Raw genomic sequence first — 19,883 nt, forward strand, 5'->3', positions numbered from 1 at the left:
TAAGTGGAGAGTTTCCAAGGGCTGAGCTGATAGTTACAAGATATTGCTGTTGACCTTGTCTCTTTGAGAGGGGCAAATAGGAAAAAAAAAAAAATCTTAATTATAAGAGAATACCAAAGCCCTCTTTGCTATGCCTTCAGCATAGTCTTTCCTAAAGGGATATTCTCAGTAAGCAGATGCCTATTAGTGAAGAAGAGGTGTGTGTGTGTGTGTGTGTGTGTGTGTGTGTGTGTGTGTGTGTACATGAATACGAGCCCACATTTGATGTTGCAGGAGTGACTTGAAAAGGAGTGAGAAAATAAACCAGGGATCAGAGAGTGCGTTGACCCCATGAAATTTAAAAACAAAAATAGTGGAGACTGATTTTGAAAACTTGGAAGAGTATCTCAAATGTCTAGTAGGACTCACATGCCTTAATGCACTGGGTTTTGAGAGGTCAGGATTAGAATGTCGTGTGTTCTGTTCTCCTTGCTGCCAAGATCACTTCATTTTTGTCCGGCTCCAAGTGCCAGTCCTCGACTGGAGTTTCAGAAGAAGAGGTGTCCCCTCTCTTGGGCAAAGGCTGTGCTTTCTGGGTCAGTTCGTCTCCTCTGTCAAGGCCAGGACCCTGTTCTCTCATTGTTTCCTCTCTCATCTGTATTTTCGACCTTTCTTAATTTTCTGACCTTGGTGTTGCCCCCGGTATATATGCTCAAGCCTCTCGTAGGTGGTTAAAACGCACAAAACTAGTGTCCTTCTTTGCCCACCTCTTTGACTTTTACCTTTCCTTTCTCACCAAGTCATCCAAAAATCGTGTGTGCTCATGTCTCCATTCTTAACGCCTATTCACTGTTCAAGAATTTAGTTTCTATTTTTACCAAAATGTAAAATTCGGTAAAAATTTCAGTTTAAATGGTCACATAGTTGTCCTTTCATTTTTTTATCTTTGTATTTCTCATAGTCCTTAAAACATACTATTCCTTGATTTTTCCATTGTCGACAATACCCGTCGATCATTTCTGTTCTATGAAAAATGAGGATTTCTCTCTTACTAACACCATCCCTCACACATCTACTTCCAAGACCTCCCTTTCCTTTATAGTTATATCTTAATTTTGGTGTCACATGACTGTAACTGTTATATGTCATTCCTAGGTGAGTCACAAGATAGTCTTTCCTTTGCCACATACCTTTTTTCTGTTTCCTAGAGTTAACAATTTTTCTTTCCCTCATTTGCTTATTCTTCTCTGTATTTATTTACCCCACCCCCCACCCAGTTGTCTAAGTCTGCTCTCATTGTGTTACAAAACATCAGGGAGTCTATTTATTTTACCTTTTGCGGACTTCTCTCCTGGAGCCTTCTGATCTGCTCGGGTTTGGGCTGGCTCTGACACCCAGCTGTCCTTCTGGAATCTCTCTTCATCACTTGGGACTTCCTCTGCTTTGCCCTTGAGGTGGATTTCCCATCTCCACACCCTCATTTTGGTAGAATACTCCCAGTAATTTCCAGGAAAAGGATGCATGGGGGGTGAAGGGGTGTAAATATTTTGGGTCCTCGCATGTCTAAAAATGTGTGTAGTCTATCATCACGGTTAATTGGTAGTGTGGCTGTGTATAGAATTCTGAGTCAGAAATCACTTTCAGAATGTTGAAGCTAAGAAACCCAAAGCCATGAGAATTCCTTATCTTTTGCATGTGGCTTAATCTTACTTACATTTTAATTAAAAATTTTTTTCTCTCTAGTTGCTTTTTAGAAACATAGATTTGTCCACAGTATTCTACAGTTTCTCAGGATGTGGCTGACATGGATATATTTGTACCTGGGGTATGTTTTTCTGGGCACTTTAGGGATGCTTTCAATGTAGGAAATTTTTTTTTTTAAAGATTTTGTTTATTTGAGAGAGAAAAAGAGCAAGCGTGAGTGGGGGGGAGGGGCAGAGGGAGAGGGAGAAGCCCAGCAGGAAACCCAAACAGGTCATGACCTGAGCTGAAGGCAGACGCCCAACTGACTGAGCCACCCAGGCACCCTGTCAATGTAGGAAATGTTCTTAAATTTATTTGATGATTTTCTTTCCTCCATTGTCTCTATTCATTCTTTCTGAAACATTTACTATTTGAATGTTGGGCTTCTTTGATCAATTCTCCAATTTTCTTTTCTGTCTTATTTATCTCTTTATCTTTTGCTCTACTCTATAGGAAATTTCCTAAATATCTTCTTACCTTTTTCTTATTTTAGTTCTGCAAACGTTTTTATTTTTTCTTATTCTTTGATTGTTCCCTTTATTTATAACATTCTGTTCCTATTTCACTGGCAATCCACTTTCTGACTATATTAAGGGTAGTTTTTTAAGGTTTTCACTTCCTTGCATCATTGGTTATTTGTTGTTTGTCTTGTTTTCCGTCTTTCATGTTAGAGGTTTTCTTTAGTTGTCTGAAGATTCTTGACTGTCTGCTCATGGTTAAGGTAGCAGCACTAAAAAACTGATGGGAATTCTCAGAGAGGAGGGTACCTTCTGATTGTGGACCATGGGCGGGCTGTTGGAGATCAGGTCGGCCTGCTTCTTTGGAGAATCCTCCAGGTAGGTAGTTTTAAGGTCTTTTCTCTTAGGCTGGCTAGAGTCTCTGAAGAAGGTTCTTTTAGTCTGAAGATTACTCATTATTTCTGTCCCCACGGTGTTCTGTATAAACCTTTATTACAACCCCCCTGGAACTTTCCTTGACCTCATTTGTTTGCACATATATTTTAAGCTTTCTGAGGATAGGAACCATGTATGATTCAGGTCTTGGTCTCCAGAGATAAGCATTCCATCTGGCATGCAGAAATATTTCAATATACATTTGTGGCTGAATAGATATGGGAATAACAGTGGAAAGCATATGTGCCATTTGCACTGTAAGGGAAGATTTTTTCCTACAGCGGAAAAACTTCAATGCTTCAATGGAAAACTCTGCTTTGGTTAGAGCATTCCCTTCTGGGTTATCCTGTTCTGATTTTATGGAAGCTCTGGGCCTTTTATTGCCTTTGAGCTACTCTACAATCCTGTAAATTGTAGATAATCAATAGTAATGAATAATAATTCTTGTTTTGGGCATGCAAATAAATTCAGCACAGTAGAGATTCAATTGACTTCTCTCCCTCACTGTGGAGGTAGCTAACTATGCCTCCATTTGCACATTCATTTCAGTATTCTTGACATACAGATTGTCTTTGGAGTCTTCCTTAAATCAGTTATAACTTCTTATCAACTCCTTTATTAATGATGAATTAAATAAAATCTTTAACACATATTCATTTGATATCTGTATGGGCATTATGACTTTATCTTTAAAAAAAAAAAAAAAAACCTTTCACCGTGCCCCAAACCTGTCTAATGACGATCTTGGATATTTTAAAATATGTTATGAGATGGTCTGAATAAAACGCATCCTAAGATGATCTGAAACCACCCTTCCTATGGGACATCAAGATCATCATGGAAGATTAATAAAACACATTAGCCATACAGGGTCAAGTTTGAAGCCTTTTGTCCAATGGGAGGCCTGACCTCAGGACCTCTGTGCTAAAACTTACACAACTTTTCCTACAACTTTTCTCATCCCATGAGGCAGAGAGCAAAGACAATTTTTTTTTTTTAAGCATGTAGAGAATCATATGGGGCCCTTATGGGGCTCTGGGCATATGGAATCAGAGATGTGGGAATAGTCTTGAGGATTATAGGAAGGAAGATTTGGCAGAATAATAAAGAAAGGAAAATTACGTCTTGAACACCCTTTCAATCTTTATCAAATTGTAACTATTACAAAGATTATTTAACCATAAAGGAGTCCACCTTAATTGGATCCACTGACTTCTGGGAAATGAAACATATAAATTATGAAACACTACTAAAGGAAAGCAGGTCAATTTAGGACGGGCCATACAGAAAACTCTAATTTGGACTAACTAAAGAAAAGAATCAGAGTTAATGGCATACCTTATTTATGGCAAACTTTGACAAGAAATGTAAGTTTACAGAGGTCAAGTGTTACAGCGTAAGATCTTAACTTGGCTTGCTTTAATGAGAAAATTCAAGTCATTTGTAATGAGCACATTAATTGTATGCAAATGCATGTGGTTAAATCTGCTCAGAAACAACACGTTTCCTTAATTAAATTAAGCATTTTGCTGCACATTTTGATTACATTATTTATTTGCTTCACAGAACAAATGCAAAATCCCTAATTATCAGCATATGAATTAGTGAGGTTTTGTCATAATACAGAAATCCAGATGAAGGGCTAATCAAGGAAAGGAGAGGAAAAAGATGCTAAATTTCTCATTAGATTTTTCTCTATGCTTTATGAATTTTTTGATATATTTCCTTCTGTGTTAAAGATGTAACTACTGATGCTTATTGTTTGAGTATCTGCTAGAGTTTTAAAGACCTCTCAGTGATCTGTAGGCTTTTATAGGTGGCTACCAGGTATATACAATCAACAGCCGTAGCAATAACAAGAATGATCCCTTGCTGAGAATTTACAAAGGGCCAGTTCTGTGCCAAGCAGCTTGTGTATAAACTCTCACAAGAGCATCCATCTTGCGAATGAAGCAAACTACCTTTTTCCTCTCTCTGGTTAATTATTTCACCCACACTATTTGTATAGCTGCCTCCTTATTTTTTGTATCAACTAACTCATTACCTCCCCAGAGGTTTCTTCATAGTAGGTTCTTACTGTCATTGAAGCTCTTGACACCTGTCTTTCTCACTCATCATCATTTTTAAGTACAAGTTGATTTGTTAATTTATTTGCTTTATGCTCACGCCCTGCTAGATTGTAACCTTTATCAGGGCTGAGACTATTTTTGCTCTATTCACTACCATATATCGTATGCATATATCATATAGTACTTTATGGGCACTTAAAATATATTTGTTGACTAGACAAAAGATCAAAGTTCTCTGAGCTGGTAAGAAGCAGATTCTTACTTTTCAACTCAGGACTCTGTGAAGACAAAGGCCCTGCTTTTGCCAAGACTGCTTGGCTTCTATCTCCTTCTCTTTGGATAGCTCACCATCCCACCCCACCCTCTGCTATTTTTTCTTTTTCTTTTTCTTTTTTTTTCTTTTTCTTTTTTTTTTTTTTTTTTGCCAGTTTACTTCACAGTCTCTCTGATGGAGACTTCTTGTCTTCCTTGCAAGCTGAGCTGCCTTGTCTGTTACTGTTTCTGGAAAAAAAGTTGTGAACCTTTCCTTCTTGAAAACATTGTGTTATTCTGATGTCAGTGGACACTGTTTTCAACCTGTTGTCTGTTAGCTTAATTGGAACCTGCTCTCCTCATGGGAGGGCTGGGTTGTGCAAGGTGACTTCATGATGAGCAATGCTAACATGAAAGCACTCAAAGGATGTCAAATAAGAAAGCTGGAGAAGGATTTTAGTTAAGAGATAAAAGGGATTAAAAAGAGGGATGTTGACAAGTCAGAATGCAGTTTTTGGTTTTGCTTTGCTACTTTCACATTAGGTTAAAATATTATATCAGGTTTAATAAAAGGAAGCACCGGGTTTTGTGCCAAAACTACTAGAAAGTCCAAGAAATATCTCTAATTATGGTGATGATGAGAAAAAGTTGGTGAGTTGGGGAATAGTTGTTTCATTGACAAAAGATGAGTGTTTTTAAAAACCATACCTTCTTATCTCCTTAGAAATCCCTTAGGAAAAAACAAAACATTTTTTTCTTTCATTCATTCAATATGTGCTAGACACAGTTCATGGTATGACAGACATAAAGTTGAAGAATATAGACCTTGGTTGCCTGCATGCTGGTAGAAAGAAAATACAAATAGACAACCGAGTCTGATAGATAATCCTTAAATTGAATTATGGGAGGAAAGTGCTCTAAAAGTTCAGGAGAAGGAAGAGATCTATTTAAAAAAAAATCTCATGCGAGAGGTATCATTTGAATTAAGAATTGGACAGATCTGATTATATCATTGCAGTTGTTGACATGGGGAGAGCACTTGAGACAGGAAGAATGGGAGGAATAAAAGGATAGAGCTGGCAAAAACAGGGAAAAGGGAAAAAAGTCTGTATTGGTTGGCATAAGTGGCACCTGTTGGGAAGTCTTAGGAATATAAGATTAGAAGGGGAGAAAGGGTGATTGGCGTTGAAGGGTCTTGAATGCTCTGCTAAGGATTTTATATTAAATATTTCTATTAAAGATATTTTTGTTAAACATAAGGAGCTTTTTAAAATTGAATTCTTATTCTGACTGTCCACCATGAGAGATGAAAGATTGTTTTGGGAGAAAATTCTTCATGGTTCTTACATTTCTGTGCAACTTCTGAGCAAAGACATTAGTTTCAAATATATTTTCAAGAATGTCCTTGGAAGATAGAGGCAGAGGGAAGATTTTAAGGGAGACTGAAATTTAAGAGATTGGAGTTTCTTAAACTGAGAGTTCCTCAATGTGATACAAACTTCCTATGTACTCAATATCCATCTGGGCCGCTGGGCATTTCCACCATGGGACATAGGGAACCAAAAAACCTGATATAAACATGAAGCTCATAGAACTTGCTGTGCTGTGAGTTATAAAGTCACTTGTCTCTGGCCTGGGAGTCTCATGTCTTTTGACAGCAACCATTAAACAGTAGCAACTTAACTTGTTAATTTGAAAGTGGGGTGATATCTCATAGCCATCCAAGTTCTTGACAGATTAAAATCTTGAAGTTCTAAGAGACAGTTGTTACAACAATTCGAACAAGGCACAATAAGGTATTGGTAGTGGACATGAATCTAAAGTTTTCCAGAGATAGAATTAACAAAATCTGTCTGTAAATTGAGAAAATAATTCATCAAGAATAATGGTTTAATCTTAATAAGATTAAGAGAATGAAAAAGCACACCACAGATTGGGAGAAAATATTTGCAAAGCATCTATCTGATAAAAGGCTGATCTCCAAAAACTTAGCAATAGGAAAATAATCCAATTAAAAACTGGGCAAAAGATCTGAAAACGTCTCACAGAAGAAGATATACGGATGGTAAATAAGCATATGAAAAATACTCAAATCATATATCATCAGGGAATTGCATCTTAAGCCAAGAGTAAGATATCACTACACACCTATTAGAATGACCCAAATCCAGAACACCAACACTCCCAGTGCTGGTAAGGATGTGGAGAATCAGGAACTCTAATCCATTGCTAGTGGGAATGTAAGATGGTGCGGGCACTTCGGAAGACAGTTTGGCAGTTTCTTATAAAACTAGCCACAAACCATACAATTGTGAATAACCAAAGCAATCTTGAGAAAGAAGAACAAACCTGGAGGTATCACAATCCCAGATTTCAAGATACACTACAAAGCTGTAGTAATCAAAACAGTATGGTACTGGCAAAAAATATACACATAAATCAGTGACACAGAAGAGAGAGCCCAGAAATAAACCCACACTTGTGTGGTTAATAAATTTACAACAAAGAAGCCAAGAATATACAATGGGGAGAAGACAGTCTCTTCAATAAATGGTATTGAGAAAACTGGACAACTACATGCAAAAGAATGAGATTGGAGCGCTTTCTTACACCATCCACAAAACCAAACTCAAAGTGGATTAAACACCTAAATGTGAGACCTGAAACCATAAAAATCCTTAAAGAAAATATAGGCAGTAATCTCTTGGATCAACCTTAGCAACTTTTTCCTGGACATTGTCCTTAAGCAAGGGAAACAAAAGCAAAAATAAACTATTGTGACTATACTAAAATAAAAAGTTTTTGCACAGAGAAGGAAACCATCAACAAAATAAAAAGGCAACCTACTGAAGAAGAGAGGATATTTTCAAGTGATATACTGATAAGGAGTTAGTACCCAAAATATATAAAGAACTTATACAACTCAACACCAAAACACAAACAATCCCATTAAAAAATGGGCAGAGGACCTGAGTAGACATTTTTCCAGAGAAGACATACAGACGGCCAACAGACAGATGAAAAGATGCTCGCTATCACTCATCCTCAGAGAAATGCAAGTCAAAGCCACAATGAGATGTCACCTTATCCAAGACAAATAACAAGTGTTGGCCAGGATGTGGAGAAAAGGGAATGTTTGTGCTCTGTTAGTGGGAATATATATTGGTGCAACCACTGTAGAAAATAGTAGGGAGGTTCCTCAAAAAATCAAAAATAGAAGTACCATATGATCCAGTAATTCTATTACTAGGTATTTACACAAAGAAAATGATAACAATTGGAAAAGATATATGCACCCCTATATTTGTTGCAGCGTTATTTACAATAGCCAAGATATGGAAGCAACCTAAGTGTTCATCGGTAGGTGAATGGATCATGATCATGTGGTATACATATATACACACCATGTGACACACACACACAATGGAATATTACTCAGCCATAAAAAAGAATGAGATCTTGCCATTTGGAGTAGACAACATGGGTGGACTAGAGGGTATTATGCTAAGTAAAATAAGTCAGGCAGAGAAAGACAAATACCATATGATTTCACTTCTATGTGGAATCTAACACAAAACAAACAGAAACAAAAAAATGCAGTCATAAATACAGAGAACAAACTGGTGATTGCCAGAGGGGAAGGGGTTTGGGGAGGTGGGTGAAATAGGTGAAAGGCATTAAGAGGTATAAACTTCCAGTTATAAAATATATAAATCAGGGGATAAAAATTATGGCATATGGAATGTAGTTAATAAGATTATAATAACATCCTGTGGTGACAGATGGTGACTATACTTCAGTGAGCATAGCATAATGTGTAGAATTGTTGAATCACTATGTTGTACACCTGAAACTAACATAATGCTGTATGTCAACCATATTTCAATTAAAAAAATAACAACAACAAAAAAGAAACAGCCACAGCCAACTCAACCTTTAGCAACCATCATCCTGATCAATCAGCAGCCATCAACATCGAGGCATGACCCTCCACCAGCAAAAAGCCTTCGACCCATTGAAAGTTCAGATAATTGTTAGCATCTTTGAGCAGTAATTTTTAAATTAAGGTATGCATGTTGTTTTTTTAGACATAATATTATTGCACTTAATAGACTCCAGGATACTGTAAGTATAACTTTTATATGCACTGGGAAACCAAAAAATTCATTTGACTTGCTTTTTTTACAATATTCCCTTTATTGCTGTGGTCTGGAACCAAACCTACAATATCTCCAAGGTATGCCTGTATGTAAATTCTGACTGTGAATTTGGGGGTTTCCACATTCCCTCCTCAGTTTTGATAATTTGCTAGAATGAGTCACAAAACTCAGGAAAGTGCTTTACTTATTATTATTGATTTATTATAAAAGATACACGTTAGGAACAGCCAAATGGAGGACACATAGGAGAAGGTACGGTGGGTGGGGGAGGTTGCTGTGCAGACCTTCCACGCCCTTTCTAGGTGTGCCACCCTCCTAGCACGTCAGCTCACCAACGTGGAAGCTCTCAGAACACCATTGCTTAGGGATTATTATGGAGTTTTCATTACATAGGCATGATTGATTAAATCATTGGCCATTGGTAATTAACTTACTCTCCAGCCCCCTCCCGTCCCTGGAGGCCAAGGGGTGGGGCTGAAAGTTGCAATTAAGCATTGGTCTTTCTGGCAATCAGCCACTTTCCAGAAGTTGTTTAGGGACCCCTAGCTACCAATCACCTCATTAGCATACAAATGACATTATGATTCTGCCTGAGATTCCAAGGGTTTTAGGAGCTTGTGTGCCAGGAACCCAAGAAAGGACAGAGTCCGAATATATATTTCTTATGCCACAGCAACACACTGTATGATTCCAAGTATGTGACGTTCTCAAGAAGGCAAAACCATAGAGACAGTAAAAAAAAATAGTGGTTGCTGGGAGTCGGAGTGAAGGGAGGGATGAATAGGTGACGCACAGGGGATTTTTAGTGCAATAAAACTGTTCTGTATGGTGCTATAATGGTGGGTGCGTGTCATTATACATTTGTCAATACCCATAGAATGTACAACACCGAGAATGAACCCCAATGTGAACTATGGACTTTAGTTATGAATAATGTATTAATATTGGCCCATCAGTGGTAACAAATGTACCCTACTAATGCAAGACGCTGATAAGGAAGGAGCTGTGTGGGGGCAGGGAGGGAGTATAGAGGAACTCTACTTCATGGTCAGTTTCTATAAACCTACAACTGCTCTAAAAAATGAAGCCTATTAATTTGAAAAAGTAATAAAGAGGAAGATGATGATTGGGAGAACAAATTGTTTTAAGTTTGAGGTCCTGAGATACATAAAGATATCAGTGTGGTACAAAAAGCAGTTAAACAGTGGGGGAAGAGGTGACCCACCAAGGCAGGCCACCAAATTCTGGGTAAAACAGCAACAAAATTGATAACAGTAATTTATCCTGGTGGTGAGAATAGAGGGACCATCACATTCAGAAAACAGCTCGTATCTGACTGAAATACCTCACGAAAGATGAAAGATCTAGGGCTCAAGCCCCCAGCATCCTAGAGAGGAATGAGCCCTCTTCCTGTGATCGTATTAGCTTCCAGCTTCTGTAGAATCTACTTCATTTTTCTTCTGGAGAGTAATCTAACATGTACTAAATTGGTCGTTATTCTCTGAGAAAAGCACTGAATTCAAAGCGCGGAGCAAAGTAGCCTTGTCCCAGAGTGGATGCTCGTAGAACGTTGTTCTTTTATATATATCTGCCTGCTTGCATCATATCCTGATGTAATTATGCTCCCTTTCCCTAACCTGAAAAATTTCCTAAATATTTGATTGGTCCCTGATCCCTGACTTCCCCTTTATGTACTTAGATTCTGTCTCTACCCAGATGGTGGTTATACCTTTCAGGTTCCCCTCTGATATGACCCAAAGCAGATCTTAAACACCATCGCCAGGCTGTCTGCTGAGATTCTGTTCTGTTATCTGTCTCCTTGGCTTTGAATTGAAACTCAAATTTAAAAAAATTTTTTTTTAATTTATTTATGAGAGAGAGCGGGGGAAGGAGCACAGGGAGAGGGACAAGCAGACTCTGTGCTGAGCGTGGAACCTGGCCAGGGCTCCATCTCAGGACCTTGAGACCATGACCTGAATTGAAACCAAGAGTCAAACGCTTAACTGAGTAAGCCATCCAGGTGCCTGGAAACTTAAATTTAAATGAAAAAAATTTAATTTTCTGGATAGCTAATGCATTTGTACAGTTCAAAAATCAAAAGAAAATAAAAAGATACACCGTGAGACGTGCTCTGCATTTATGATTTCCTACAGACTTTTATAGAATCAATGAAGAGTTTAATTCAACATAATAATTTTAATGGTATATATGGTAAGAAATCCTCCAATTTAATTTACATAGGAACATATTTTCACATCCCTCCAAAATTCCCAGTGGACAGTGGAACTCTATGAGCCCATGTTACTACTCTGGCTTCCATATTTTGAGTGCTTCCCTTGAAACTTGAAATAACAGTCTAAAGGATATGATTTTACTTTCATACTTCTCATTCCTTCTTCAACCCTCTCGGTTTGGACTCTGTCTTTACTATGGGACTAACACTGGTCTCTCAAAGATAGCAGTAATCTCCATGCTGCCCAAACCAGTGGTGAGGGAAGTCCTCATCTTTCCAGATGTCTCAATAGCACTTGACATCTGCCCCGTTTCTCCTTAAGACATTTTCTTTTTCTCTCTTCCTGGATACCACTCTGCTAGTTTTCCTCTAAATCACTTTTCACTGCTTTTTAGTCCTCTGTACTTACCCCTTTGTTAGACTTTAAATAGTGGTATGCTGCAGGAATCCGGCCAGGGTTCTGATGTTATCTCTGCATGCCCTCTCCTTAGGTAATCTTACCAGTACTTTGGCTTTTGTTGGGGTTAAGGTAGAGCATGAAATCAGCCATAATACCGGGCTTGCTAAAATGTAACACAGAGGCCGCCGGGGGCAGGGGAGTTTTCGGAGAAGGACGGAGGCCTTTGGAATGTTGTGACCACTCTGCGATTGGAATGGCAAACTTTCCTAGCTGGGGAACAGTCGCCCTGTGCTCTAAGAGATGTGGGCATTGCCCCTTAGGCTATGTTTAGCAGAACTCCTAGAACACGCCCAAATTAGCATATCCCGTAAACAGATTCTCCCAGTTTTCAGTAAGACCCCTGTCAACATCATGTGCTTGAGAAACAGTGATAAGGATTTGTGATTATCTTGAAGGACCAATAAAAGTGGGAGCAAAGAAGAGCAAAGGGTCTTCGCCTCTGAGCGTTGACCCGCCTTGCCTTCTCCTCTCTTTCATGGCAAAGTTTGGAGTAATCTTTCATCTGTAGGTACAGGGAGTGCTGGCCGTTCCCAGCAGGCAGGCTTTAAATACCTTTCATGTGACAAAATGCCCAGGTTTATATCCAGCTCCGACTTTCCCCTAGAATTCCAGATTCGTATTCTCAGCGGCCTACCTGACGTCCCCATGTGGATATCTAATAGACATCTCAAATCCGAGATGTTCACAACGGAACTACTTCTTCTCCCCCAGTTTTCTCCATCTTTGTGGCATCACTATCCATCAAGTTGTTCACGTTAAAATCTTCATGGCATTCATGTTGCTCTTTTTCTCTCCTCCTCAACGTTCCGTCTCCCCTCTACAGCATATCTTGAATCTATTCTCTTCTCTTCCTCTACTCTGCTATCACCATCGACCAGCAACCACCATCTTTTGCCTGGATCACTGCATCGTGTCACTTTAAGTAAGGAATTAATCTTCTTGCACTTTTGGAGGTTAGAAGTCTGAGATCAAGGTATCAGCAGTGTCAGTTTCTTCTGAGGTCTCTCTTCTTGGCTTGTAGGAGGCTGTCCTCTCTGTGTCTTCACATGGTCTCTCCTCTGCCTGTGTCTTTGTCCTAATTTCCTCTTATAAGGACATTAATCATATTGGATGAAGGCCCACCTGAATGACTTCATTTTACCTTCATTGTCCCTTTAAAGACTATATGTCCAAATATAGCCATGGTTTAATTTATTATGTTATTGTGATTTAAAAAAACATTATTATTGAAGATAGGCACAATACTGTAAAGCAGATCTCTACAGCTTATTTATCATACTTCACTGAAACTTTATGCCTATTGATAAAAAACTTCCCACTTCCCCCTCCCCCCAGGCCCTGGTAACCACCGTTCCGGTTTCTAATTTATGAATTTGACCATTTTATTTTATTTGAAAAAGTTACTTACTTATTTATTTGAGAGAGAGAGCACAAGTGAGGAGAGGAGCAGAGGGAGAGGGAGAGAATTCCAAGCAGAAACTTCCCCACTGAACACGAAGCTGGCATGGCCTGATCCCATGACCCCGAGGTCATGACCTGAGCCGAAATCAAGAGTCGGATGCTCAACTGACTGAGCCCCCCAGGACCCTGAATTTGACTATTTTAGATACCTTATCTAAGTGGAATCATGAAGTACTTGCTTGTCTTTCCATGTCTGGCTTATTTCACTTAGCATAATGTCTTCAAAGTCTGTCCATGTTGTCACATTGTGCACAATTTTTTTAAGCTGAATAATATTTCATTTTATGTTTATATCACATTTTCTTTATTTATTCATCTGCTGTTCAAAATTTAGGTTGTTTCCTTATCGTAGTTAATGCGGATAGTGCTTCAATGAACATGGGAGGGCAGATACCTCAGTGAAAACCTGATTTCAGTTCATTTGGATATATGCCCAGAAGTGGGACGGCTGGATCACATAGTAGCTCTATTTTTACTTTTTTTAAAGAACCCCCATACTGTTTTCCATAGTGGCTGCACCATTTTGCATTCCCACTAATAGTGTGTAAGAGTTCTAGTTTTTCTACATCCTACCAAAACTTGGTTTGTTGTTTTTTTTTTTTTTTTTTTTGTAATAACTGTCCTGACAGGTATAATCTCATTGTGGTTTTGATTTACATTCCCCTTGTGATTAGTGACCCTGTGCATTTTTCATATACCTTTTGGCCATTTGTATGCGGTCAAAATGTCTACACAAGTCCTTAACACATTTTTAAATTGGGTCTAAACTCCAACACTGGTAGGATCAAAGTCAATCAGCTGGGGAGGCCCCTTAAAAAAGTTGGAGCACGGGATAGGCAAACCAACCCTTTCTTTCTACCCTGGGAGAAGCTGGGAGCCAGGAGGTCTCTTTCTGACCATGTGGCATGGAACCAGGAGAAGTGACTTCAGGAAGAAAATGTCCTCAATCTCCTTATTGGCTTCAATACATCTGTTTTTGTGACTGCCCAGCATTCAAGAGCCTTTCACTTAGTTTCTAGATTGCCCATAAAGGGCATTTATTCATGAATTGCTTAACTGGTCTGTTTGTGGGCAGAAGGATGGGCAGGACCTCCTACTCCAACATCTTCCTGAAGTCACTAATACAGTCACATTCTAAGATATTGGGGATGAGGACTTCAACATGAATTGGGGTGGGGGGGAACCATTTAGACTATAACACCTTACAATTCCAATAACACTTAAATATATCCGTTCTTTTCCCTATCTCACAGCTCTCCATAGGATCTGACCTGAAGAGCTTCCTCTGATTTCATCTCCAACCATGCTCTCTAACTCTTTATGCTACATACACGCCAGCTTTTTTCTCCAGCATGCCAAGTTTATGCTCCCCTTCGGGTCTTTGTACCATCTGTTGTCTTTGTCTGGAATTCTCTTACCCTACATCTTAGCATGGCTTGTGCTTTTTTCTCATGCAGGATTCTGTTTATTTCCAATGTATTCATTTTTAATAATAAGGATATCACTTGAGAGCTTACTTTGCATGAGGCATTGTGGTAAATACTTATATGTCCCATTTGATAGAAACAACACGCATAGTGGTTGAAAACACAGAGTTTGGAGCTAGACTGCCTGGGTTCACATCCAGGCTTTATTACAAACTCTGGGAATTTGGGAAAGTTGTTTAACTTTTCTTTGCCTCAATTATTTTCCCCTCAAGAGATCATTTATTTTTATTCCAAACAATCTCAAACCTACAGAAAAGTTGCAAGAATGTTAGAGTTCCCACGTGTCCTTGCCCAGAGACCCCATTCACGTTGATTGATTTCACCAGTAACATCTTTATACAGCAATGGATCTAATTCAGGATTTTATATTCCCAAGTTGCCATGTCTCTCTCCAGCCTCTTTGAATATGGGATAATTCCTCAGTCTTTCCTAACTTTCATTGTCTTAGCATTTATATGATTTAGGCCGGTTGCTTTGTAGAATACCCTTGATTTGGGCTTGTTTGGTGCTTCCTTGTGATTTGACCCAGGTCAGGACTCAGTTTGAATGTCAAGTCCTCAGGGTCCCGTCTAATGTAAAGTAGTTGCTTCACTTTCTTTGCAACACAGGATCCTGCCATTTTTCTCTTCCTGGTGTTTTCTTGCATATTTATTTGTATATTTGTGTGTTTGTTGCCCCAAGTTGGTGGAATATAAAGTTCATAAGAGCAGCGTGGACTTTATTTTTTTTTGCAGTGCTGTAGCCTCACACGCGAGCCAATTATAATCTGCCAGCCGCTGTGCTAGGCAGTAGGAATGTAATGGGAAACACAAACAGGCGCTCTTTGTTATTACAAGAAATAAATTAGAAACTGTAGTTAGATAACTTGCTATTTAGACATTCGTTCAATAAATATTTATTGAACACCTACTATATTCTGAGCTCAAGGGGTATGGCAGTGAACAACACAGAAAATGCTCTCGATCTCCTGAAATTTACATTCCAGAAAGGAAGCAGACAATAATACAAATAAATCAGTATGTAATACAATGAGTGGAGATGATGAACCATCTAGCTCTTGTAGATAAAGTGGATTCCAGAGGAAGAAGAGGAAATGGGAAGGCCCTGAGTTGGGGATACGCTTGGCAAGTCCGAGGATCTGCAAGGAGTCCACCGTGGCTGGAGCAGCATGAGTGAGGGAGACAGAGGGAGGAAATGAGGTCAGTGAGGCAGCCAAGGACCCATCTTGTGTGGCTTTGGATTTCATTCTAATTGTGATGGGAATCCATTAGAGGGTTCAAAGCATGGGAGTGACATAATCTTTTACTGCACAGAGAATTGCTTTATGAACTATTTCCTTCTCAGAAAGCTCCTGAGGGGATTGGCTGAGAATCTGTGATTCTTGAGAAACTTGAAATTTCTGGCTGATACTTCTTATACATCAGGCCCTGAACTGGTAGCTAGAAACCCTGGAATGTGTTCCCAGATTTGCACATTCCTTTTTGAGGGGCCTTGGCTCGGCCAGTCGTCCTGGCTTTATAAGCTCAAGGATTCAAGAGAGCATGAAGAGCGAAGAGGAGAGAGAGCAGAGCACTTACGGGAATACTCTAGCTATCTGAAGCCTCGAGCATGAAAATGGTATAAATAAATTATATGCAGAGAGAGTCTGCGTCCATTCCACAATTAAAAAAAAAAAAGTCAGTGAGTTCTCCTTTAGAGTATTTTCTTAAGGTTTAATGATTAGTATAGGCTAAATTAGAGGTCAACCTGATTCTGCATAAAGCAAAATAATTCCTCCCCTTTCTCTTACCCATAGGCACTTGAATGACCCCAAGAGTAGCTTATTTAAAATTTTTTTGACTTCCTCACACCATTGGCTTATGGATGGAGCATTTTCTGAATCAATCAGTGTGTTCATAGTAAAATAATTATTGGGAAAGTTTAGGGAAGGATGCTTTAATACCCAAATATAAATGAAGAAAGGAACTAGAAGAGAGTTCTAGGAGAAATTTCCATTTCTGGAAAGATTGTGTTTAGATATTAGATTCTTAAATATGTGTGCTTTTATTTGCTATGGATTGAAATTGGGGTGATCCATTTATACGGGATGATAGCGAAGAAAATGCCGCCAGGCCCTCTTATTTCAGGAACCGTGGTATTAGGGGTTCAGCCATGGGTTTTCCGGTTCTCTCAGCTTCTTTTGCCTTCTCACAGTAAGGGAAAAATCAAGCCTTTCAAGTGAGCAGGGCAAATCTAAATAGGACTCTCTGTGGTTTAAAAAAAAAAAAAAATTCAAGACAGGTCTGAGTTGTTTTCTACCTGAGCTTAATTTGGGATACATTTTGTTGCTTCTTATAAAGGTGTGAAATGGAAGTCTGGGATTTCCTCGTAAATGACCTTCTACAGTGACTTTCTGTTACTTTATTTTCTCCTGGGAGCCAGAATAGCCGTGCAATACATTCCCACTGTGTGAGGTTGAATAAACCTTTCTAATTTAGAATCAGTCGCTTGTGAGATCCTAATTAGCATTATGAGTAAAATGTCTATGTTTATTTCTGACCAGTCATGGGATAAGCCTGTGTTAAATTCAGTGTAACATTTTGTTGGCTCCTTCAGTTTGAGAAGCTGGTGTCTGACAGAAGCATTAAACGTCCCCACCCTCTTATTTTTTCTTTTTCTTTTTTAAATTCTGTGTTGGTGGCCTTTACTCCTTTCCCTGCCTCTTAATCACTATTACCTCAAAGCCTAATCGTGCCTGGCAGCGAATGTGTACCTTGTGAACCGACCAAACAAAGAACTGATTCAGAGAGAACTCAGGGAAAAACAGGTTGGCATTTACACTTTAAACTTAAAAAGCAAACAGCCGGGCAAATATGCAGCACAAAAATAGAGTATCCAACGAGCCTGGCCTGGTGATTACAAAGCTCTGCTTTGTAGTCTTCAGTCTCCTGTTGAGTATTCTAGTCCGTACATGGGCACACGTCTGCTTTGGAGAGAAGGAAAATAAGATTGATCTCTGAGAGATCAACTAGTAAAATCTGTAGGCATGGACCAAGAGAGCAGTCGTTTTTAAGTGAGGAATTTTAGAAATATCTAAAATGCAATTCAAATGCCATGTTGGAAGCAGGACTGAATTGTAATTGTGGTCGGGTAAGTGGATACTCAAGGTTCACATCCCCTTGCCTGGGGATAGACTGTGACCACAGAGAAAGCACAGACGGAACAGGGTGCAGAGAGGGCCACCTGGAGGAAAAGGAATTTGTGGTTTGTCACAGCAGTATTCACTGAGAGGGTGCTGCCTCCACCGAGAGCGTCATTTGGCGGGTACAGCTGTTGGATTCCTGACACGGTTCTAGACTCAGCAGACTACTAAATCTCAGCAATGCATCCACCGACTCCGTTACCGAATTTACCCTCCAAGAAACCATCTGTGTGTGCTCTGGCTTCTGCTTTCTTAGAGGGAGAGGATTTTCTGATCAGCCACTGTCTTATGCTCAATGGCTTCATGGGTACGTTTCTCATGATAAACTAAGAAATTGACATCCTGGCTCCTGTGAGATCATCTAAAGTGTCCTCAGAAGCAGATGACTTCAGGAAAGGCTGGCAAAGCCGAGCTTCGGGGGCTGCCTAACCAAGGACCTGACCCTGGACCCCCCAGCAGCCGGCCTCTTTCTCATCTTGCTGCAAGCATGAAAGAAGTATAAACACTGCACTGAGGTCTCAGAGCTCATGGGCATCTTTGATCCATCATGGTCAAAAACTGCATTTTTAATCATTGTACCATTTTGCCTCAGTCTTCACTAATAAACACTTAAAAAATAGATTTTGGTGCGGTGCCTAGGTAGCTCAGTTGGTTAAATGTCCTACTGATTTTGGCTTAGGTCATGATCTCAGGGTCCTGGCATCGAGCCCTGTGTCAGGCTCCGTGCTCAGCAGGAATCTGCTTGAGGATTCTTTCTCTCCCTCTGCTTCTCCCCCTGCTCACGTTCTCTCTCTCTCTCTCTCTCAAATAAATAAACCTTTTTAAAAAACTGATTTTAGTGACCTAAAGTCTGTTTCCTGATGCATATTTTCATATTTTTCCTTTTGTAACCTATATGGTTAGTGACTTTATGTCTAGGTACAAATCATGACTATTCTAGAGTAAAAATATCTGTAAAAGAGGAAGAATATTGGCTATCCATTGTTCACGAGCACTGTCTTGCTACTTTGCAAAGACAATTCCAAGTCACACTTTATTTTTGAGCTGGAATTAATACTTCAAATAGATATTCTTGTTTCAAAATGTCCTGCAAAGGCAGAAGACAGATCATTCTCATACCAGATGCTCCCCATCCCCAGTGGGAATATGCAAGAGGTTTTTATGAGCTAGGCTCCGTAAGCACACAGGATAGGAAGCATAGAGCATTATGTTCACATGAAAGCAGAAGAAAAATGTCGGTCTTGGGAATGCTGGAATTGGACTAGAGGACAAGAGCCAAGGCTCTGCTCCTGTAAAAGGAATCATAAAACCTGTAAGTGAGCAACCTCCATTTTCGGAAAATAAGAAAAAAGTTTTTCAAAATGAGAAATGCTAAAGAGTACTAGAACTTTCTCTTCACTCTAATTGTTTATAATGTATGACCTCATGTCTTCATGACACACCCACACCCACACCTAAGTAGTCATAAGGAAGAGAAACTTCGTCATTTTTCTTGCTACCGCTATCAGCCTTTGAGGAAATGAATATCCACAATGCCATTAAAAAACCCATAGAGTATACAGTGACAGTGATAATGGGAAAATATATAAGATAAATTGAATATAATCTTTTCATTAAAATGCATGACTTGAGGGGCGCCTGGGTGGCTCAGTCAGTTAAGGGTCTGCCTTTGGCTCAGTTCACAGGTTATGATTCCGTGTGATTCCGCCTGATCAGTGGGGAGTCTGCTTCTCCCTCTTCCTCTCCCCCCCACCCCACTCTGCTCAGATGCTCTCTCTCCCTTGCTCTGCTCTCTCTCTCAAATAAATAAAATCTTTAAAATAAAATAAACACATGACTTGATTTTTCAGTACGTACACCAATGACAAATACATTGGGTAACTAGATTTTGGAAACAAAAATACAAAGAGGAAGTCATCTTCCTTTCTGGTGTGCGAACTTTAGGAGATCGGGAGCCATATCCCC

The sequence above is a fragment of the Ursus americanus genome, chromosome 17 (assembly GCF_024610735.1).
Source record: "Ursus americanus isolate L20-20 chromosome 17, mUrsAme1.1.p, whole genome shotgun sequence".
NCBI classification, from domain to species: Eukaryota; Metazoa; Chordata; class Mammalia; order Carnivora; family Ursidae; genus Ursus; species Ursus americanus.